Genomic DNA, 25,413 nt, shown 5'->3' on the forward strand with positions numbered 1-25,413 from the left:
CTGGTAACAGCCAAAACAAGCTGGTGATAAAAAAAAAAAAAAAAGTGACGGGACATAAGTAATTCAAAGGCTACAACAATCAGGACAGTGCACTCTAGTAGCCCGCCTGGGTACATTAAATGAAAACAAAACAAGATAAGACTCAGTGAGAAACTATAAAATAAATCATTACAATATCTTATACATGGCTCAGAGACAGCAGTCGATATCAAACCACATAAAGAAGCAGACCATGATTGCTTCTACAACTCCCCAAATTAAAGAATCAAAATCTTTCCCAAATGAAGATACAATCCTGGAATTGCCAGATGCAGAATATAAAAAACTAATTTACAGAATGCTTCAAGATGTCAGAGATGACCTCAGAAATGAAATAAGGCAATCTACAGAAAAAGCCAAGGAACACACTGATAAAGCAGTTGAAGAAATCAAAACGATTATTCAAGAACATAGTGGAAAAATTAATAAGCTGCAAGAATCCATAGAGAGACAGCATTCAGAAATCCGAAAGATTAACAGTGAAATTACAGAATTAGACAACTCAATAGGAAGTCAGAGGAGCCTCTGCAATGGAATGCAGAGTGGGGGAGATGCAGGATAAGGCAATTGACACCACTATAGTTGAAGAAAAATCAGATAAAAGAATTAAAAAAAAAATGAAGAAACCCTAAGAATCATGTGGGACTCTATCAAGAAGAATAACGTGCGTGTGATTGGAGCTCCAGAACAGGGAGGGATAACAGAGAATAGCTGAAGATCTGTTGGCAGAAAACTTCCCCGACATCATGAAAGAGGAAAGGATATCTATCCAAGATGCTCATCGAACCCCATATATGATTGATCCAAAGAGAAAATCACCAAGGCATATTATCATCAAACTTGCCAAAACCAAAGATAAAGAGAAAATTTTAAAAGCAGCCAGGGATAAAAGAAAAGTCTCCTACATAGGAGAATCAAGAAGTTCAGACTACTCAGCAGAAACCATGTAGGCAAGAAGGCAATAGGATGACATATATAGAGCACTGAAGGAGAAAAACTGCCAGCCAAGAATCATATATCCAGCAAAACTCTCTCAAATATGAAGGTGAAATTAAAACATTTACAGATAAACACAAGCTTAGAGAATTTGCAAAAACCAAATCAAAGCTACAAGAATTACTAAGGGAAATTCTTTGGTCAGAAAATCAATAATATCAGAAACCAGCATAACACAAGGCCACAGAACAGAACATCCTGATATCAACTCAAATAGGGAAATCACAAAAACAAATTAAGATTAATTTTAAAAAGAAAAAAAAAAGCTCAAAACAGAGAATCATTGAATTCATTATGTAAAAGATCACAATAATCAGAAAGAGGGACTAAATATAGGAGGCATAGATCTTCCATATGGAGAGGAAAGCTAGGCAATATAGGACAATACAAGTTAGGTTTTTACTTAGAAAAATAGGGGTAAATGTTAAGGTAACCACAAAGCGGTCTAACAATTCCACAATTCAAAATAAAAAGCAAGAAAAACATAACGACTCAGCAAACATAAATTAAAATACTATGAAAATGAGGAACACACAATTTACAAAGAAAACCTTCTCAGCACAAAAAAGTAAGTGGAAAAATGAAATTGTCAACAACACACACAAAAAGGCAATAAAATGACAGAAATAAACTCATTTATCATTATGCTGAAAGTAAATGGACTAAATGCACCAATAAAGAGACAGAGAATCTCGGAATGGATAAAGAAGCAAAATCCATCTATATGTTGCCTACAAGAGACACACCTTAAACTTAGAGACATTAACAAACTAAAACTCAAAGGATGGAAAAAAAAATATATCAAGCAAACTACAATCAAAAAAGAGTTGGAGTGGCAATATTAATTTCTGACAAAATACTTTAAAGTTAAATCCACCACGAAGGATAAAGAAGGACACTACGTAATGATTAAAGAGACAATTCACCAGGAAGATATAACCATATTAAATATTTATGCACCCAATGACAGGGCTGCAAGAAACATAAAACAAACTTTAACAGAACTGAAAAGTGAGATTGACACCTCCACAATTATAGTAGGAGACTTCAGCACACCACTTTTGGAGAAGGATAGGACTTCCAGTGAGAAGCTCAATAGAGACACGGAAGACCTAATTGCTACAATCAAACATCTTGACCTTATAGACTTATACAGAACACTCCACCCAAGAGTGGCCAAGTATACGTTTTTTTCTAGTGCACATGGAACATTCTCTAGAATAGATCACATATTAGGTCATAAAACAAACCTTTGCAGAATTCAAAACATCGAAATATTACAAAGCATCTTCTCAGACCACAAGGCCATAAAAGTGGATATCAACAACAAAAAATCAGGGAAAAGAAATCAAATACTTGGAAACTAAACAACGCCCTGCTGAAAAAAGACTGGGTTATAGAAGACATTAAGGAGGGAATAAAGAAATTCGTAGAATGCAACGAGAATGAAAACACTTCCTATCAAAACCTCTGGGACACAGCAAAAGCAGTGCTCAGAGGTCAATTTATATCAATAAATGTACACATATATAAAAAAGAAAGAGCCAAAATCAGAGAACTGACCCCAAAACTTGAACAAATAGAAAGTGAGCAACAAAAGAATCCATCAGGCACCAGAAGTAAACAAATAATAAAAATTAGAGCTGAACTAAATGAATTAGAGAACAGAAAAACAACTGAAAGAATTAACAAAGCCAAAAGCTGGTCCTTGGAAAAAATTAACGAAATTGATAAACCATTGGCCAGACTGACTAAAGAAATACAGGAAAGGAAACAGATAACCCGAATAAGAAACGCAATGGGTCATATCACAACAGACCCAACTGAAATTAAAAGAATCATATCAGATTATTATGAAAAATTGTACTCTAACAAATTTGAAAACCTAGAAGAAATGGATGAATTCCTAGAAAAAACTACCTATGTAAACTAACACAATCAGAAGTAGAACAACTAAATAGACCCATAACAAAAAAAAGAGATTGAAAAGGTAATCAAAAAACTCCCAACAAAAAAAAAGCTCTGGCCCGGATGGCTTCTACCAAACTTTCACAGAAGAGTTAACACCACTACTACTAAAGGTATTTCAAAGCATAGAAAATGATGGAATACTACCTAACTCATTCTATGAAGCCAGTATATCCCTGATAACAAAACCAGGTAAAGATGCCACAAAAAAAGAAAATTATAGACCTATATCCCTCATGAACGCAGATACAAAAATCATCAACAAAATTTTAGCTAATAGAATTCAACAACATATCAAAAAAAAAAAAAAAAATCCACCATGACCAAGTGGGATTTATACCAGGTATGGAAGGTTGGTTCAATATTAGGAAAACCACTAATGTAATCCACCATATAAATAAAACAAAAGACAAAAAACACATGATCTTATCAATTGATGCAGAAATGGCATTTGACAAAGTCCAAAACCCATTCGTGAGAAAAACTCTCACCAAAATAGGAATTGAAGGAAAATTCCTCAACATAATAAAGGGCATCTATACAAGACAACAGCCAATATCACTCTAATGGAGAGAACCTGAAAGCATTTCCCTTGAGAACGGGAACCACACAAGGATGCCCTTTATTCAACATTGTGCTAGAGGTCCTAGCCAAAGGAATTAGGCTAGACAAAGAAATAAAGGGCATCCGGATTGGTGGAAGAAGTAAAATTATCTGTATTTGCAGATGACATGATCTTATACACAGAAAACCCTAAGGAATCCTCCAGAAAACTACTGAAACTAATAGAAGAGTTTGGCAGAGTCTCAGGTTATAAAATAAACATACAAAAATCACTTGGATTCCTCTACAGCAACAAAAAGAACATTGAAGAGGAAATCACCAAATCAATACCATTCACAGTAGCCACCAAGAAGATAAAATACTTAGGAATAAATCTTACCAAAGATGTAAAAGACCTATACAAAGAAAACTAGAAAGTAGTAGTGCAAGAAACTAAAAGGGACTACCTAAGTGGAAAAACATACCTTGCTCATGGATAGGAAGACTTAACAGAGTAAAAATGTCTATTCTACCAAAAGCCATCTATACATACAATGCACTTCCAATCCAAATACCAACATTTTTTAGTGTGGTGGAGAAACAAATCACCAACTTCATATGGAAGGGAAAGAAGCCCCGGATAAGTGAAGCATTATTGAAAAAGAATAAGAAAGTGGGAGGCCTCACTCTAACTGATTTTAGAACATATTATACAGCCACAGTAGTCAAAACAGCCTGGTACTGGTACAACAACAGGCACATGGACCAATGGAACAGAATTGAGAACCCAGATGGAAATCCATCCACGTATGAGCAGTTGATAATTGACAAAGGCCCAGTGTCAGTTAATTGGGGAAAAGATAGCCTTTTTAACAGATGGTACTGGCATAACTGGATATCCATTTGCAAAAAAATGAAACAGGACCCATACCTCACACCATGGACAAAAACTAACTCCAAGTGGATCAAAGACCTAAACATAAAGACTAAAAGGATAAAGATCATGGAAGAAACATTAGGGACAACATTAGGAGCCCTAATACAAGGTATAAACAGAATACAAAACGTTACTAAAAATGACAAAGAGAAACCAGATAACTGGGAGCTCCTAAAAATCAAACACCTATGCTCATCTAAAGACTTCACCAAAAGAATAAAAAGACCACCTACAGACTGGGAAAGAATTTTCAGCTATGACATCTCTGACCAGAGCCTGATCTCTGAAATCTATATGATTCTGTTAAAACTCAACCTCAAAAAGACAAACAACCCAATTAAAAATTTAGCAAAAGATATGAACACGCACTTCACTAAAGAAGATATTCAGGTGGCTAACAGATACATGAGAAAATGCTCTCGATCATTAGCCATTAGAGAAATGCAAGTTAAAGCTATGATGAGATTCCATCTCGCTCCAACAAGGCTGGCATTAATCCAAAAAACCGAAAAAAAAAATTTTTGGAGAGGCTGTGGAGAGATTGGAACTCTTATACACTGCTGGTGGGAATGTAAAATGGTACAACCACTTTGGAAATCTATCTGGTGTTTCCTTAAAAAGTTAGAAATAGAACTACCTTAAAAAAAGAAAAAAGGAGCGGGGCCAAGATGGCGGACTAGATGGACGCTACCGCGGATCCCTCTTGCAACAAAGACTCGGAAAAACAAGGGAATCGATCACATACATAACAATCTACGAACTCAGAACAACAAACACAGATTTAGAGACGGAGAACGAACAAATACGGAGAGACAGCGATTGTTATAAGAGCCAGAAGCCAATGCACCAGGCAGGTGACCTTCGGAGCCCGAGTTGGGGCAGAGCCCAGGGGGGCAGACGGCACAGACAAGGGGCCCAACCCTAGCCCCCGAACTCATCCCGGGAGTGAGCCCAGCCAGTTGGCACGGGCGGCGTGGCGGCACAGCCAGTGGGAGAAGTCCCTGGGAGGCAGTGACTGGTCTTGACACGGGGAGAGCAGCGTCCCAGCCGGGGAGCCATCCTGCCAGGAGTTTGGCGGGAAGTGGGCGGGGCGCGAGCACAGGGACCACCTACATTTCCCTGAATTGACCCCGGGGGGGGGTCCAGTCGTTCATGCGGGAGGCGCCCACCCAGTCCGCGCGAGCGGCGTGGCGCGCCGGAGGGCAAAGTCCCTGGGAGGCAGTGGCTGGTCTTGGAGCAGGGAGAGCGGCGTCCCAGCCGGAAAACGCAGTTGCACCCGGATCGTGGGAGTGGCACGCAACGCGGCTGGAGGGACGGGGAGGCCCCGGGAGGCAGCGAAGGATTTTGGAGACGGGAGTGCACCGTCCCAGTAGGGGAGCCTTAACCCTGGGGGTGGGGCTGACAGCAGAGGATCTGACTGTGACTCCAGCGGGCCAGACCCCCCAGGGGGCAATCTCCACACACCCAGTACATATAGGCGACGCGCCCCTTGGAAATCTCAGATATAAGAGTCATTCCAAGTAAGACAAACAACTCTAGCTATATTCTGAGGTGCTATACTCCTGGCTCTCTGATCCCTCCCCGACCCTCCCCAGGCGGCTCCATTAACATCCGAAAAGCCTGAGCCAGAGGGAGAACTCTGATAGGGATCTGACTGCATTTTTTTTAGCGGATTTTCTGGAAAAACTAGTTTCCCAGTGATGGCTCGGAGACAGCAGTCCATATCAAACCACATAAAGAAGCAGACCATGACTGCTTCTCCAACCCCCCAAACAAAAGAATCAAAATCTTTCCCAAATGAAGATACAATCCTGGAATTATCAGATACAGAATATAAAAAACTAATTTACAGAATGCTTCAAGACATCACAAATGAAATTAAGCTAACTGCAGAAAAAGCCAAGGAACACACTGATAAAACTGTTGAAGAACTCAAAAAGATTATTCAAGAACATAGTGGAAAAATTAATAAGTTGCAAGAATCCATAGAGACACAGCATGTAGAAATCCAAAAGATTAACAATAAAATTACAGAATTAGACAACGCAATAGGAAGTCAGAGGAGCAGACTCGAGCAATTAGAATGTAGACTGGGACATCTGGAGGACCAGGGAATCAACACCAACATAGCTGAAAAAAAATCAGATAAAAGAATTAAAAAAAATGAAGAGACCCTAAGAATCATGTGGGACTCTATCAAGAAGGATAACTTGCGAGTGATTGGAGTCCCAGAACAGGGAGGGGGGACAGAAAACACAGAGAAAATAGTTGAAGAACTCCTGACACAAAACTTCCCTGACATCATGAAAGACGAAAGGATATCTATCCAAGATGCTCATCGAACCCCATTTAAGATTGATCCAAAAAGAAAAACACCAAGACATATTATCATCAAACTTGCCAAAACCAAAGACAAACAGAAAATTCTAAAAGCAGCCAGGGAGAAAAGAAAGGTTTCCTTCAAGGGAGAATCAATAAGAATAAGTTCAGACTACTCAGCAGAAACCATGCAGGCAAGAAGGGAATGGGACGACGTATACAGAGCACTGAAGGAGAAAAACTGCCAACCAAGGATCATATATCCAGCAAAACTCTCTCTGAAATATGAAGGCGAAATTAAGATATTTACAGACAAACACAAGTTTAGAGAATTTGCGAAAACCAAACCAAGGCTACAAGAAATGCTAAAGGAGATTGTTTGGTCAGATGACCAATAATATCAGGTACCAGCACAATACAAGGTCACAAAACAGAACGTACTGATGTGAACTCAAATAGGGAATGCACAAAAACAAACAGATTAATTCTAAAAAATAAATAAATAAACAAAATAATACACATAACAGGGAAACATGGAAATCAATAGATAAAAGATCACAATAATCAAAAAGAGGGACTAAATATAGGAGGCATTGAACTGCCAGATGGAGAGTGATACAAGGCGGTATAGAACGATACAAGTTAGGTTTTTACTTAGAAAAATAGGGGTAAATAATAAGGTAACCACAAAAAGGAATATCAACTCCCTAACTCAAGAAGAAAGCCAAGAAAAACGTAACGACTCAACTAACATAAAGTTAAACATTATGAAAATAAGGATCTCACAATCTACTAAGAAAAACGTCTCAGCACAAAAAACTATGTGGAAAAATGAAATGGCCAACAACACACATGAAAAGGCATCAAAATGACAGCACTAAAAACTTATTTATCTATAATTACGCTGAATGTAAATGGACGAAATGCACCAATAAAGAGACAGAGAGTCACGGACTGGATAAAGAAACACGATCCATCTATATGCTGCCTACAAGAGACACACCTTAGACTTAGAGACACAAACAAACTAAAACTCAAAGGATGGAAAAAAATATATCAAGCAAACAATAAGCAAAAAAGAAGAGGAGTAGCAATATTAATTTCTGACAAAATAGACTTTAGACTTAAATCCACCACAAAGGATAAAGAAGGACACTATATAATGATAAAAGGGACAATTGATCAGGAACACATAACCATATTAAATATTTACGCACCTAATGACAGGGCTGCAAGATACATAAATCAAATTTTAACAGAATTGAAAAGTGAGATAGACACCTCCACATTTATAGTAGGAGACTTCAACACACCACTTTCGGAGAAGGACAGGACATCCAGTAAGAAGCTCAATAGAGACATGGAAGACCTAATTACAACAATCAATCAACTTGACCTCATTGACTTATACAGAACTCTCCACCCAACTGCTGCAAAATATACTTTTTCTTCTAGTGCACATGGAACATTCTCTAGAATAGACCACATAATAAGTCATAAAACAAATCTTTGCAGAATCCAAAACATCGAAATATTACAAAGCATCTTCTCAGACCACAAGGCAATGAAACTAGAAATCAATAACAGAAAAACTAGGGAAAAGAAATCAAATACTTGGAAAATGAACAATACCCTCCTGAAAAAAGACTGGGTTATAGAAGACATCAAGGAGGGAATAAGGAAATTCTTAGAAAGCAACGAGAATGAAAATACTTCCTATCAAAACCTCTGGGACACAGCAAAAGCAGTGCTCAGAGGCCAATTTATATCAATAAATGCACACATACAAAAAGAAGAAAGAGCCAAAATCAGAGAACTGTCCCGACAACTTGAACAAATTGAAAGTGAGCAACAAAAGAACCCATCAGGCACCAGAAGAAAACAAATCATAAAAATTAGAGCTGAACTAAATGAATTAGAGAACAGAAAAACAATTGAAAGAATTAACAAAGCCAAAAGCTGGTTCTTTGAAAAAATTAACAAAATTGATAAACCATTGGCTAGACTGACTAAAGAAAGACAGGAAAGGAAACAAAGAACCCGAATAAGAAACGAGAAGGACCACATCACAACAGAGCCAAATGAAATGAAAAGAATCATTTCAGATTACTGCAAAAAATTGTACTCTAACAAATTTGAAAACCTAGAAGAAATGGATAAATTCTTGGAAAAACACTACCTACCTAAACTAACACATTCAGAAGTAGAACAACTAAATAGACCCATAACAAAAAAAGAGATTGAAATGGTAATCAAAAAACTTCCAACCAAAAAAAGCCCTGGCCCGGATGGCTTCACTGCAGAGTTCTACCAAACCTTCAGAGAAGACTTAACACCACTACTACTGAAGGTATTTCAAAGCATAGAAAAAGACGGAATACTACACAACTCATTCTATGAAGCTACCATCTCCCTGATACCAAAACCAGGTAAAGATATTACAAAAAAAGAAAATTATAGACCTTTATCCCTCATGAACATTGATGCAAAAATCCTCAACAAAATTCTAGCCAATAGAATCCAACAACACATCAAAAAAATAATTTACCCTGATCAAGTGGGATTTATACCAGGTATGCAAGGCTGGCTTAATATCAGAAAAACTATTAATGTAATCCATCACATAAATAAAACAAAAGATAAAAACCACATGATCTTATCAATAGATGCAGAAAAGGCATTTGACAAAGTTCAACACCCATTTATGATAAAAACTCTTACCAAAATAGGAATTGAAAGAAAATTCCTCAACATAATAAAGGGCATCTATGCAAAGCCGACAGCCAATATCACTCTAAATGGAGAGAACCTGAAAGCATTTCCCTTGAGAACGGGAACCAGACAAGGATGCCCTTTATCACCGCTCTTATTCAACATCGTACTTGAAGTCCTAGCCAGGGCAATTAGGCTAGACAAAGAAATAAAGGGTATCCGGATTGGCAAGGAGAAAGTAAAGCTATCACTATTTGCAGATGACATGATCGTATACACGGAAAACCCTAAGGAATCCTCCAGAAAACTACTGAAACTAATAGAAGAGTTTGGCAGAGTCTCAGGTTATAAAATAAACATACAAAAATCACTTGGATTCCTCTACATCAACAAAAAGAACACCGAAGAGGAAATAACCAAATCAATACCATTCACAGTAGCCCCCAAGAAGATAAAATACTTAGGAATAAATCTTACCAAGGATGTAAAAGACCTATACAAAGAAAACTACAAAGCTCTACTACAAGAAATTCAAAAGCACATACTTAAGTGGAAAAACATACCCTGCTCATGGATAGGGAGTCTTAACATAGTAAAAATGTCTATTCTACCAAAAGCCATCTATACATATAATGCACTCCTGATCCAAATTCCAATGTCATATTTTAAGGGGATAGAGAAACAAATCACCAATTTCATATGGAAGGGAAAGAACCCCCAGATAAGCAAAGCATTACTGCAAAAGAAGAAGAAAGTGGGAGGCCTCACTCTACCTGATTTCAGAACCTATTATACAGCTACAGTAGTCAAAACAGCCTGGTACTGGTACAACAACAGGCACATAGACCAATGGAACAGAATTGAGAACCCAGATATAAATCCATCCATGTATGAGCAGCTGATATTTGACAAACGACCAGTGTCAGTTAATTGGGGAAAAGATAGTCTTTTTAAAAAATGGTGCTGGCATAACTGGATATCCATTTGCAAAAGAATGAAACAGGACCCATACCTCACACCATGCACAAAAACTAACTCCAAGTGGATCAAAGTCCTAAACATAAAGACTAAAACGATAAAGATCATGGAAGAAAAAATAGGGACAACCCTAGGAGCCCTAATACAGGGCATAAACAGAATACAAAACATTACCAAAAATGATGAAGAGAAACCAGATAACTGGGAGCTCCTAAAAATCAAACACCTATGCTCATCTAAAGACTTCACCAAAAGAGTAAAAAGACCACCTACAGACTGGGAAAGAATATTCAGCTATGACATCTCAGACCAGCGCCTGATCTCTAAAATCTACATGATTCTGTCAAAACTCAACCACAAAAAGACAAACAACCCAATCAAGAAGTGGGCAAAGGATATGAACACACATTTCACTAAAGAAGATATTCAGGCAGCCCACAGATACATGAGAAAATGCTCCCGATCATTAGCCATTAGAGAAATGCAAAAAACAACAATGAGATTCCATCTCACACCAACTAGACTGGCATTAATCCAAAAAACACAAAATAATAAATGTTGGAGAGGCTGTGGAGAGATTGGAACTCTCATACACTGCTGGTGGGAGTGTAAAATGGTACAACCACTTTGGAAATCCATCTGGCGTTATCTTAAACAGTTAGAAATAGAACTACCATACAACCCAGAAATCCCACTCCTCAGAATATACCCTAGAGATACAAGAGCCTTCACACAAACAGATATATGCACACCCATGTTTATTGCAGCTCTGTTTACAATAGCAAAAAGTTGGAAGCAACCAAGGTGTCCATCAACGGATGAACGGGTAAATAAATTGTGGTATATTCACACAATGGAATACTACGCATCGATAAAGAACAGTGACGAATCTCTGAAACATTTCATAACATGGAGGAACCTGGAAGGCATTATGCTGAGCGAAATGAGTCAGAGGCAAAAGGACAAATATTGTATAAGACCAATATTATAAGATCTTGAGAAATAGAAAAAACTGAGAAGAACGCATACTTTTGTGGTTACGAGGGGGGGAGGGAGGGAGAGGGTTTTTTATTGATCAATCAGTAGATAAGAACTGCTTTGGGTGAGGGGAAAGACAACACTCAATACAAGGAAGGTCAGCCCAATTGGACTGGACTAAAAGCAAAGAGGTTTCCGGGATAAAATGAATGCTTCAAAGGTCAGCGGACCAGGGGCTGGGGTCTGGGGAACATGGTTTGAGGGGACTTCTAAGTCAATTGGCAAAATAATTCTATTATGAAAACATTATGCATCCCACTTTGAAATGTGGCGTCTGGGGTCCTAAATGTTAACAAGCGGCCATCTAAGATGTATCAATTGGTCTCAACCCACCTGAAGCAAAGGAGAATGAAGAACACCAGGGTCACATGATAACTAAGAGCCCAAGAGACAGAAAGGGCCACATGAACCAGAGACCTACATCATCCTGAGACTAGTTGGTGCCTGGCCACAATTGATGACTGCCCTGTCAGGGAGCACAACAGAGAACTCCTGAGGGAGCAGGAGATCAGTGGGATACAGACCCCAAAATCTCATAAAAAGACCACACCTAATGGTCTGACTGCGACTAGAGGAATCCCGGTGGCAATGCTCCTCAGACCTTCTTTGGCACAGGACAGGAACCATCACCGAAGACAACTCATCAGACATGAAAGGGACTGGTCAGCGGAGGGGAGAGAGATGCTGATGAAGAGAGAGCTAATTAAATCAGGTGGACACTGGAGAGTGTGTTGGCAACTCTTGACTGGAGAGGGGATGGGCAGATAGAGAGAGAGGGAAGCTGGCAAAATTGGCACGAAACGAGAGACTGAAAGGGCTGACTCAATAGGGGGAGAGCAAGTGGGAGAAGGGAGTAAGATACATGTAAACTTACATGTGACAGCCTGATCGGAATTGTAAATGTTCACTTGAACCTTAATAAAAGTTAATTTAAAAAAAAAAAGGAAAAAAATTCTACTCCTTGTAATATACCCTAGAGAAATAAGAGCCTTTACACGAACAGATATACGCATACCCATATTTATTCCAGCACTGTTTACAAAAGTGAAAAGCTGGAAGCAAGCAAGGTGTCTATCGACGGATGAATGGATAAATAAATTATGGTATATTCACACAATGGGATACTACACATCCATAAAGAACAGTGATGAATCTGTGAAACATTTCATAACATGGAGGAACCTGAAAGGCATTATGCTGAGTGAAATTAGTCAGATGCAAAAGGACAAATATTGTATAAGACCACTATTATAAGATCTTGAGAAATACTTTAAACTGAGAACACATTCTTTTGTGGTTACAAAAGGGGCAAGGGAGGGAGAGTGGAAGAGGGCTATTTACTGATGAGATAGTAGATAAGAACTACTTTAGGTGAAGGGAAGGACAACACTCAATACAGGGAAGGTCAGCTCAACTGGACTGGACCAAAAGCAGTTTCCAGGATAAACTGAATGCTTAGAAGGTCAGCGGAGCAAGGGCGGGGGTTTGGGGACTATGGCTTCAAGGGACATCTAGGTCAATTGGCAAAATAAATTCTATTAAGAAAACTTTCTGCATCCCACTTTGAAGTGTGGCGTCTGGGGTCTTAAATGCTAACAAGCGGCCATCTGAGATGCATCAATTGGTCTCAACCCACCTGGATCAAAGGAGAATGAAGAATACCAAGGTCACAAGATACTTATAAGCCCAAGAGACAAAAGGGCCATATAAACTAGAGACTTACATCATCCTGAGACCAGAAGAACTAGATGGTGCCCAGCCACAACTGGTGACTGCCCTGACAGGGAGCACAACAGAGAACCCCTGAGGCAGCAGGGAATAGGGGGATGCAAACCCCAAATTCTCATAATAAGACCAGAATTAATGGTCTGATTGAGACTAGAAGAATCCTGGCAGTCATGGTCCCCAAACCTTCTGTTGGCCCAGGACAGGAACCATGCCCGAAGACAACTCATCAGACATGGAACGGGCTGGACAATGGGTTGGAGAGAGATGCTGATGAAGAGTGAGCTACTTGTATCAGGTGGACACTTTGGACTGTGTTGGCATCTCCTGTCTGGAGGGGAGATGGGAGGGTAGGGAGGGTTGGAAACTGGCAAAACAGTCACAAAAGGAGAGACTGGAAGGAGGGAGCAGGTTGACTCATTGGGGGGAAGTAAATGGGAGTATGTAGTAAGGTGTATCTAAGTTTATATGTGAGAGACTGACTTGATTTGTAAACTTTCACTTAAAGCACAATAAAAATTATTTTTAAAAAAACACAATAAAAATTAAAAAATATCAAACAATATGCTGTATTGGGCAAATATGCTGAAAAAGATCTCTTTAAAGAGATATATACATATATATTGGTGTAGTGGTTAAGTGCTACGGCTGCGAACCAAAGGGTCGCCAGTTCGAACCCGCCAGGCACTCCTTGGAAACTCTATGGGGCAGTTCTACTCTGTCCTAGAGGGTTGCTATTAGTTGGAATCAACTTGACGGTACTGGGTTTGGTTTGGGTTTATGTGTATTTATAAAGAGAAACCGAGACAGGTTGATTTTTTTCTGGAAGGAAACCCAAGAAAATTTTAAAGGCAATTTCTTAGAGAAATGGGAATAAGAAATCCAGATGAAATAGGTATCAGGATGGAATATTTTTATTTTATACCATTCTGTACTTTTTTGGTAATAAGACCACACTAATAATTTGTTTTCCTTCTCATAAGAGTAAAGCATATTTTTAGACCTAGAAATTCAGATTTGTAAAAGAAGAAAACTAAAATAACACAAACAGCCAGAAAAACCACTATGACTAACCCATTGTTGAATAGCCCTCCTATTGTATGTATATCGGTATGTATTTTTATATTGTATTTTATTATCTATACTTTTCTCTAAACAATATATGATGATAATTACTCCAATATTAATATTCTTCCACATCATTTTTAATATCAATAACTTTTTTATTTTGTAATACATTTTACTATTCATTTATTTTTGGTATTTTTTTCCATTTTTTCAAGAAATAATTCTTTAATAAATATTTACTTACTATATCTTTGTGTAATGAACAAATTTGTCTTGGAAGTACAATCAGAATACTCCTTAGAAGGAAGGATGGTGAAGCTACATCGCACATATTTTGGATGTGTTATCAGGAGGGTTCAGTCCCTGGAGAAGGACATTAACCCAGTAACCCAGTGCCGTAGAGTGACATTATTAGTGGTAAAATACAGGGTCAGTGAAAAAGAGGATGACCCTCAATGAGATGGATTGACACAGTAGCTGGAACAAAGGGCTCAAGCATAGCAACAATTATGAGGATGGCATGGGACTGGTCAGTGTTTTGTTCTGTTGTGCATGGGGTCGGTATGAGTTGGAACCAATTTTTTTTTTTTAACAACAACAACAATGGATATTTGTGTGCTTTCTTAATTCTTTTTTAACTATCCCTTACATTCAAGAGACAGGACCAAGATGGCTGACTAGGCAGAAGCATCCGCCGAACACTCTTGCAACAAAGACTCAAAAAAACAAGTTCTTCTGGTCTCAAGATGATGTAGTCTCTGGTTCATGTGGGCCTTTCTGTCTCTCGGGCTCCTAATCACCTTGTGTCCTTGGTGTTCTTCACACTCCTTTGATCCAGGTAGGTTGAGACCAATTGATGCATCTTAGATGGCCGCTTGCTAGTGTTTAAGACCCCAGACGCCACTCTTCAAAGTGGGATGCAGAATGTTTTCTCAATAGATTTTATTATGCCAGTTGACTTAGATGTCCCCTGAAACCATGGTCCCCAAACCCCTGCCACTGCTAAACTGGCCTTCGAAGCATTCAGTTTATTCTGGAAACTGCTTTTGCTTTAGTCCAGTTGTGCTGACCTCCCCTGTATTGTGTGTTGTCTTTCCCTTCACCTAAAGTAGTTCTTATCTACTATCTCATCAGTAAATAGCCCTCTCCCACCCTCCGTCCCTCCCCGCTCTTGTAATCACAAAAAAGTGTTTTCTTCTCAGTTTAATGCCAGTCTTGTTGTAGTGAGATGGAATCTCATTGCAGTTTTGATTTGCATTTCTCTAATGGCTAATGATCATGAACATTTCGTCATGTATATCTTAGCTACCTGAGTGTCTTCTTTTGTAAAGTGTCTATTCATATCTTCTTCCCATTTTCTAATTGGGTTCTTTGTCTTTTTGTAGTTGAATTTTTGCAGTATCGTGTAGATTTTAGAGATCAGGCACTGATCGGAAATATCATAGCTAAAAACTTTTTCCCAGTCTGTAGGTAGTCTTTTTACCGTTTTGGTGAAGTCTTTGGCTGAACATAGGTGTTTGATTTTTAGGAGCTCCCAGTTATCTAGTTTTTCTTCTACATTCTTTATAATGTTTTGTATACTGTTTATGCCATGTATCAGGGCTCCTAACTTTTTCTTCCATGATCCTTGTAGTTTTAGATTTTATATTTAGGTCTTCGATCCATTTCGAGTTAGTTTTTGTGCATGGAGTGAGCTATGGGTCTTGTTTCATTTTTCTGCAGATGGACATACAGTTATTCCAGCACCATTTGTTCAAAAGACTGTCTTTTCCCCATTTGACTGTTTTGGGGCCTTTGTTAAACATCAACTGCTCATATGTGGGTGGACTTATGTCTGGATTCTCAATTCTGTCATTGGGATTTGGATTGGAATTGCATTAAATGTATAGATCATTTTTGGTAGAATAGACATTTTTACAATGTTAAGTCTTCCTATCCATGAGCAAGGTATGTTTTTCCACTTATGTAAGTCTCTTTTGGTTTCTTGCAGAAGTTTACTGTAGTTTTCTTTGTATAAGCCTTTTACATCTCTGGTAGGATTTATTCCTAAGTATTTTATCTTCTTGTGGGCTACTGTAATGGTATTGATTTGGTGATTTTCTCTTCAATGTTCTTTTGGTTCGGGTAGAGGAATGAACTGATTTTTTTATGTTTATCTTGTATCCCCGATACTCTGCTGAACTCTTCTATTATTTTCAGTTGTTTTCTTGAGGATTCCTTAGGGTTTTCTGTGTGTAAGATCCTGTCATCTGCAAACAGAGATAATTTTACTTCTTCCTTGCAATCTGGATGCCCTTTATTTTTTTAACTAGCCTAATTGCTCTGGCTAGGACCTCCAACACAATGTTTAATAAGTGCGGTGATAAAGGGCATCCTTGTCTGGTTTCCAATCTCAATGGAAATGTTTTCTGGCTCTCTCCCTTTGGGGTGATGTTGGCTGTTGGCTTTGTATAAATGCCCTTTATTATGTTGAGGAATTTTTCTTCTATTCTTATTTTGCTGAGAGTTTTTAGCATGAATGCGTGTTGAACTTTGTCAAATGCCATTTCTGCATCAATTGATAAAATCCTGTGATCTTTGTCTTTTGTTTTATTTATGTGGTGGATTACATTAACTGTTTTTCTAATGTTGAACCATCCCTGCATACCTGGTATGAATCCCACTTGGTCTTGGCGAATTATTTTTCTGATATGTTGTTGAATTCTGTTGGGTAGAATTTTGTTGAAGATTTTTGCATCTGCGTTCATGAGGGATATAGGTCTATAATTTTCTTTTCTTGTGGTGTCTTTATCTGGTTTTGGTATCAGGGATATGGTGGCTTCATAGAATGAGTTTGGTAGTATTCCGTCCTTTTCTATGCTCTGAAATACCTTTAGTAGTAGTGGTTTTAACTCTTCTCTGAAAGTTTGGTGGAAGTCTGCATTGAAGCCTTCCGGGCCAGGGTTTTTTTTGTTGGGAGTTTTTTGATTACCTTTTCAATTTCTTCTTTTGTTATGGGTCTATTTAGTTGTTCTACCTCTGTTTGTGTTAGTTTAGGTAGGTAATGTGTTTCTAGGAATTCATCCATTTCTTCTAGGTTTTCAAATTTCTTAGAGTACAGTTTTTATTGTAATCTAATATGATTCTTTTAATTTCAGTTGGGTCTGTTGTGAAATGGCCCATCTCATTTCTCATTTAGATTATATTCTTCCTCTCCCATTTTTCTTTTGTCAGTTCGGCAAGTGGTTTATCAATTTTGTTGATTTTTTCAAAAAACCAGCTTTTGGTCTTGTTAATTCTATCAATAGTTTTTGTTTTCTATTTCATTTAGTTCTGCCCTAATTTTTATTATTTCTTTTCTTCTGGTGCCTGTGGGTTTCTTTTGTTGCTCTGTTTCTATTTGTTTCTAGTTGTAGGGATAATTCTTTGATTTTGGCCCTTTTGTCTTATTGGATGTGTGGATCTATTGATATAAATTGGCCTCTGACCACCGCTTTTGCTGTGTCCCAAATGTTCTGATAGGAAGTGTTTTCATTCTCATTGGATGCTATGAATTTCTTTATTCCATGCTTAATGTCTTCTATAATCCAGTCTTTTTTGAGCAGGGTATTGTTCAGTTTCCAAGTGTTTGATTTCTTTTCTTTACTTTTCCTGTTATAGATTTCCACTTTTATGGCCTTAGGGTCAGAGAAGATGCTTTGTAATATTTCAGTGTTTTGGATTCTGCTAAGACATGCTTTATGACCTAATATGTGGTCTATTCTAGAGAATATTCCATGTCCACTAGAAAAGAAAATATACTTGTTTGCTGTGGGGTGGAGTGTTCTGTATACGTGTATGAGGTCAAGTTGGTTGATTGGGGCATTTAGATCTTCCGTGTCTTTATTGAGCTTCTTTCTGGATGTCCTGTCCTTCACTGAAAGTGGTGTGTTGAAGTCTCCTATTGTTATTGTGGAGCTGTCTATCTCACTTTTCATTGCTGATAGAGTTTGTTTTATGTATCTTGTAGCCCTGACGTTGGGTGCATAAATATTTAATATGGTTATATCTTCTTGGTGTATTGTCCCTTTAATTATTATATAGTTTCCTTCTTTATCCTTTATGATGGATCTAACTTTAAAGTCTGTTTTGTCAGAAATTAATATTGCCACTTCTGCTCTTTTTGGATTGTTGTTTGCTTGATATATTTTTTCCATCCTTTGAGTTTTAGTTTGTTTGCATCTCTAAGTTTACGTGTGTCTCTTGTAGGCAGCCTATAGGCGGATCTTGGTTTTTAATCCATTCTGCCACTCTCTGTCTCTTTATTGGTGCATTTAGTCCATCTACTTTCATGGTAATTATGGATGGATATGAATTTAGTGCTATCATTTTGATGTATTTTTTTGTGTGTTGTTGACAGTTTCTTTTTCCCATTAATTTTATGTGCTGAGTAGATTATCTGTATATATTGTCCTTTCCTCATATTTGTTGTTGTAGATTTTGTTTCTGCTGAGTCTGCATTTTTGTCTTGTATTTTATTTTGATGAGTAGGATAGTTTGTCTCCTTTCTGGTTACCTTATTATTTACCCCTATTGTTCTAAATTTAAACCTAACTTTTATTTCTTTGTATCGCCGTTATCTTCCTCTCCACATGGTAGGTGTGTGATTACATTTCTTAAAACCCACCAAAAAAACCCACTGCCGTCAATTCCATTCCGACTCATAGTCTTTATTATTTTAATGCTATCCTCTTTTAAACAATAACATTGCTGTTACCCTGTTTTGAGGTTTTTTTTTTTTTTTTTAATAATGTCGGTTTGTTTAATTGGATTTCCCTTTCTGGTTTGACTTCTGGTTGTTCTGCCCAGTGTTCTAGTCTTGGGTTGGTACCTGATATTATTGATTTTCTAGCCAAAGAACTCCCTTTAGCGTTTCTTGTAGTTTTGGTTAGATTTTTACGAATTCTCTAAACTTATATTTGTCTGGAAATATCTTAATTTCACCTTCATATTTAAGAGATATATTCCCAAATATTTTATTCTTTTAGGGGCTATTAGAAATGGCATTGTTTTCCTGATTTCCTTTTCATCATTATCTTTATTGGCGTAGAGGATTCCAACTGTTTTTTATATGTTTATCTTGTATCCTGCTGCTCTGCTGACTCTGCCTATTAATTCCAGTAGTTTTCTCATGGAGTCTTTTGGATTTTGTAAGTATAGTATCATATCATTCACAAATAGGGACAGTTTAACTTCTTCATTACCAGTTTGGATGTCTTTTATTTCTGTTTCTTGCCTTATTGCTCTAGCTATGACTTCCAACACAGTGTGAAATAGGAATGGGATAAAGGGCATCCTTGTCTTTTTCCTGTTCTCAAGGGGAATATTTTCAGCCTCTGTCCATTGAGAACGATGTTGGTGGTTGGTTTTGCATAGTTGTCTTTATTATGTTGAGAAATTTCCCTTCTATACCTATTTTATTGAGAGTTTTTATCAGGAATTGGTGTTGGACTTTTTTGAATGCCTTTTCTGTGTCAATTGAGATGATCATGTGATTCTTTTCTTTCCTTTTATTTATATGGTGGATAGCATTGATTGGCTTTCTAATGTTGAACCATCCTTCTACTCCTGGTATGAATCCTACTTGGTTATGGTGTATCATTTTTTTGATATGATGCTGAATTCTTTTGGCTAGAATTATTGTTGAGAAGTTTTACATCTATATTCATGAGATATATTGGTCTGTAATTTTCTTTTTTGTGGTGTCTTTGCCTGGGAAACCCAGGTGGCATAGTGGTGCTACAGCCGCTAACCAAAAGGTCGGCAGTTCGAATCTGCCAGGCACTCCTTGGAAACTCTATGGGGAAGTTCTACTCTGTCCTATAAGGTCACTATGAGTCGGAATCGACTCGATGGCACTGTGTTTGGTTTTTGGTTTTGCCTGGGTTTAGTATCAAGGTTATGCTGGCTTCATAGAATGAATTCGGAAGTATTACTTCCTTTTCTATGTTCTGAAATAGCTTGAGTAGTACTGGTGTAAGCTCTTCTCTGAATGTTTGGTAGAATTCTCCAGTAAAGCATCTGGGCCAGGGCCTTTTTTGTTGGGAGTTTTTTTTTTTTTTTTAACCATGTCAATCTCTTCTCTTATTATAGGTCTGTTCAGATTTTCAACATCACTTTGTGTTATTTTGGGTAGGTCATGGATTTTCTAGAAATTTGCCCATTTCTTCTAGGTTTTCAAATTTGTTGGAGAATAGATTTTCATAATACTCTGTTATGATACTTTTTATTTCAGCTGGATCTGTTGTAACATCCCCAGTTTCATTCCTTATTTACGTTATTTGCGTTCTCTCCTGCTTTTCTTTTGTCAGTTTTGGCCTGTGATTTGTTGATTTTCTTGATCCTTTAAAATAACTAACTTTTGGTGTTGTTGATTCTTTCTATTGTTTTTCTATTCTCTGTTTCATTTCTTTCTGCTCTGATCTTTATTTTTTCCTTTCTTCTGGTGGCTGTGGGTTTCTTTTGCTGCTCTGTTTCTATTTGTTCAAGTTGTGTAACTAATGTTTTGATTTTGTCCCTTTCTTTTTTGATGTGTGCATCTATTGGTATAAATTGACCTCTGAGGGCTGCCTTTGCTGTGTCCCAAAGGTTTTGGCATTATGTGTTTTCATTCTTTTTGATTCCATCTATTACCCAGTGGTTTTTAAGCAGGGTTTTATTCAATTTCTATGTAACTGATTTTTTTTTTTCTGCTCTTCCTGTTGTTAATTTCTACTTTGGTGGCATCGTGGTCAGAGAAGATGATTTGTACTACCTCAGTGTTTTAGATTTTGTTGAGGGTTGCTCTGTGGCCTAAGATTTGGTCTATTCTGGAGAACGTTCCATGTACATTGGAAAAGAATGTACTTTGCAGCTGTTGGGTGGAGTTTTCTATATATGTCTATGAAATCAAGTGGGCTGATTGTGCTCTTTAGCTCTTCTGTATCTTTGAGCTTCTTTCTAGATGTTCTGTCCTTTATTGAGAGTGGTGTGTTGAAGTCTCCTACTATTACTGTGGAACTGTCAGTTTCTGTTTTCAATGCCGTAAAAGAAAGGGGGGAAGGAAGGAAAGAAAGAAAGAGAGAGAGGGAGGGAGGGAGAGAGAGAGAGAGAAAAAGGAAGGAAGGAAGGAAGGAGGGAGGGAGGGAGGGAGGGAGGGAGGGAAGGAAGGAAGGAAGGAAGGAAGGAAGGAAGGAAGGAAGGAAGGAAGGAAGGAAGGAAGGAAGGAAGGAAGGAAGAAAAAGAAGGAAGGAAAGGGGGGGAAAAAAAGGAAATGAATGACCCAGGGATCCTAACTATGTGGTTGCTCAGATTCGGGGAGTGGCTACTAAGCATGCCGTGTGGGCTGGCTAGAAGGGGCTTTTAAGCTGTGAAAAGAAAAAGAAAACAAACAAACAAAGCAAAAAAGACCAAACAGAACAATGAAAATAAGGGGAAAAAAAGCCCCAGGGATCCCACCAGTGTGGTATCGCGGGCCAGGGGAGTGTTTCCCAGTTGAGCGTGGCTTCACACTTTCAAGAAGAAGCAAAGATGGCACAGAGAGCCAGAGAAAGGAGAGGGAGGTGGTAGAAGGCACAGAAGGAACCAAAAGAGATGGAAAGAACCAACACCAGCTCAGGGGCCCAGACAGTGTGGGCAGGGCACATCCAAGCAGCCTGAGGCCAAAGCAGTTGCCTCTGGGCCAAGAGACTGCAGCTGGAGGGAAACAGAAGAGGCCTAGATGGGGGAAAGATGGGGGGAGTTAGGAAAGCATATATCGCTTGTTACGGGGTGCTCTGTCTCCTACTTCGTGAAGCTGCTTTCCCATACTCCCTGTCCACGGATCTCCAACGTGGATGAGGCAAATCCAAGTTGTGGGGTTGCTGTACTTCCCAGCTGGCCGACCCACCACAGCCAGCCAGGAAGCTCAGAGGTAAAGCAGCAGGGAGAGAATGGGGGGTGAGAAAGCCTGTATCGCTGGTTACTGGGTGCTCTGTCTCCTCCTGAGAGTTCGGCTTAGCTGCTTTCCTCTGTTGCCTGTCTGCCAATCCCTGACAGGAGTCTACGATGGTGGATCCATGCTGTGTTAGCTGATGGGGTCTTCAGCACATATCTCTTCTTGCTCCCTGGCCTCTGTCAGTTTCTTGTTCCACTCAGTACTTGGCTGAGTTCTTCATCTCTTAATTTGACACTTCAGGTTCCAGGAATGGTATTTGTCTCTGTTTTACTGAGTTTTTCGGGTCTTTGCTGTGGAGGGACGGTGTGGTGCTTCTGTTTATGGCACCATGCTGGCCAGAAGTCCCTGAAATCTGATTTAATATATTATTTGTGACCAAATTTATAACATAACAAAATTTTGTTTTGTGAACTTCATGTATATTTTACAATTCAGGTTGGACCATAGGAAATTGCCAATATTTGACCTTTTTGGACCTACAGAGATGAAAATAAATACTGATTTTAGTATACAATATAATGTTCTATTTCTTTCTCTAAGACGGAATAAAAATCAATGCATAAATAAAATTTATTGTGGTGATTATTTTTCTCTCCTTTTATTAAATATTTTGGGTTGTGAATATGATGTAGGGGTTACTAAAACCTGGATAAGAAATAAAATTTCTGAGTCTAATATTGTATATGGGAAAATATCTTCCACAGCTTACTGATTTCTAGAAATACGTACCATCAGGATGGTCATTTGTAGAAGTTACAAAGAAAAGGAAAATATTAAAATTGGGTCATTTTTTCCATTCAGTAAAACTGTACAAAATTTAAGAATTACCAGGCAAAGGATATTTGGAGTCATTTATTAAATGTGATAAATATTGATCTGACTTCTATTTACTCTATGACATAAGAAAAAATAATTAATGGAAGGGAAATATTTATCTTGATTATTCTGTGTTTCTTCTACCAGAATTCTGAGATAGGAAAACAAGCTTTCCCTTTTGACCTAACTTACTGATACCAATAAAAAAGTACTTTTAATGGCTGTCTTTAGAGTATTCCTTTATAAACATAACTGATTTTTAAAAATCTATTCTTTATGTGTACATTTCCATTATCAAGAGAAAGAGATAACATGTAGGGTTTTAATAAAAGGAGAAATGAGAGAAATGAATGCTGGAAAGACAACCACAAAGCAGTATCACTTGGATTCCCAGAGCATTACCATTCTACAGTGATAGAGTGATGATTTTGCACCAGAGTTCATTAGGAGAAGCACAGCCAACTTCCTGTAGAGGTGAAGGCACCAACACAGGCACTAGTCCACACTCATCTCAGTGCCTTGCTCATGCTATTCCTTGGGCTGAAGTCTCATGTCACTTCTCGCTGAAACCAGAGTACTCACACCTGACTGTTTAGCCTGACCAAGGTATCTCCTTCTGTCATGCTGGGTGGCCCAGCTTCCATTACAAGTCCCTTGAAATTTTCCCAGGACATAGCAGATCCTCAGATTGACAGGGAGGTCTACTTCAAACTTAGCCTGGACTCCAATGATTACAGTGATATAGGATCCTTGGTGGTACAGTGTTTAAGCGCTTGGCTGTTAACTGAAAGGTCAGCAGTTTGAACTCAACTTCCGCTCCACAGGAGAAGGATATGGCAGTCTTTTCCCGTAACCATTACAGCTTTGGAAACCCTGTGGGGCAGTTCTACTCTGTGCTTTAGGTCACTTTGAGTTGGAGTCCACTCAAGGGCAATGAGTTTTAGGACTTAGTATCAGAGAGTAAGGAGAATATCACGTATAGTCAATGTACATACACACACCAACTGGCATCAAGTTGACCCCAACTCATGTAAACCCCACATGTGTCAGAGTAGAAATGTCCATAGAGTTTTCAATGACTGACTTTTCAGAAGTAAATTGCCAGGTCTTTCTTCTGAAGCACCTCTGGGAAGACTCAAAATTCCAGCCATTCAGTCAGTAGCCAAGATCGTTAACCATTTGTACCACCCAGGGATTCCACAGTCAATGTATATACCTTTAAAATTTCAGATCCATTCTCCATGAGGTGATATGATCACACTATGGGAGACATGTGAGAGCCAAATCTGAAAGAGAAAACAAAAGATGAAGTCTTCTATTTCACTCCACTGTGCATGTCCTTTGAAATTCAGTAACATTGGATAGAAAGGTCCATAAATACTGAATTGTTATTTTGCCTTTCTATTTTCTGGCATGTACATGTGGTTGAATTTCTGAGTTAAATTTTATATGAGGCAAGATTCACGTCCTCACACAGATATTTCCCAAGATCACAATTTTACAAGGTTTGCTGGGTGGATTAGGTCCACTGCTTCGCAGATGCCGAACCATCCATCTTCCTCAGCACGCAGTCCCTGACTCAATACTCAACCACCTGACTGAGTCTCTGTCACCTCTCATGACAAAATCCCTCTCAAGAGCCTTTTTGCAAGATGGGTTGATAAGAGCCACTCCAACCCATAAGACTAGTTTTAACAAAATTGAATCTCAAAAGAGAAGTCTTGGGACTATTCCTCGTGTAAATTTGTGGGTACAAATAGAAGAGGCACAATTGCTATACCTATCTCCATTTAGCATCATCCAAACACATTGTCGTAGAGGCAATTCCAACTCCCAGCGACCCAATAGGACAGAGTAGAACTGCCCCATAGAGTTTCCAAGGAGCACCTGGTGGATTTGAACTGCCAACCTCTTGGTTTGCAGCCATAACTCTTAAACACTATGCTACCAGAACTCCACCTTTAGTAACTGAGATTTAGTAATTCAACCTTCTTTATATTGCCCATGATAATGATAGTCTGAAAGCAGATTTCTACATTTACAAGGTCATTTTCTCAGTCTTGTGGAGCTTTAAAGAAAATGGAACATGGTTTTACAATTGTATGATCTTCAGCTATTTAAGAAGTTGGTTGTTCCCAAGGTATTAGAATTGATCACTCTTTTGAAATACATCTTATGGATGTTTCCACATTATTTTTTCATTCCTCAGGTTGTTCATTAACACAGTCCATGGTCACAATCAAGTAACCTCTAAGAAAGCAAGAAGTTGTAAAGTTGTATGACTGCTAAACTAAAACTGTTTGATGTGTCAGTTTCAAACAGAAAATCCCAAAGCATATTC

Source organism: Loxodonta africana, chromosome 26, assembly GCF_030014295.1.
Source record: "Loxodonta africana isolate mLoxAfr1 chromosome 26, mLoxAfr1.hap2, whole genome shotgun sequence".
In the NCBI taxonomy this organism is placed as follows: Eukaryota; Metazoa; Chordata; class Mammalia; order Proboscidea; family Elephantidae; genus Loxodonta; species Loxodonta africana.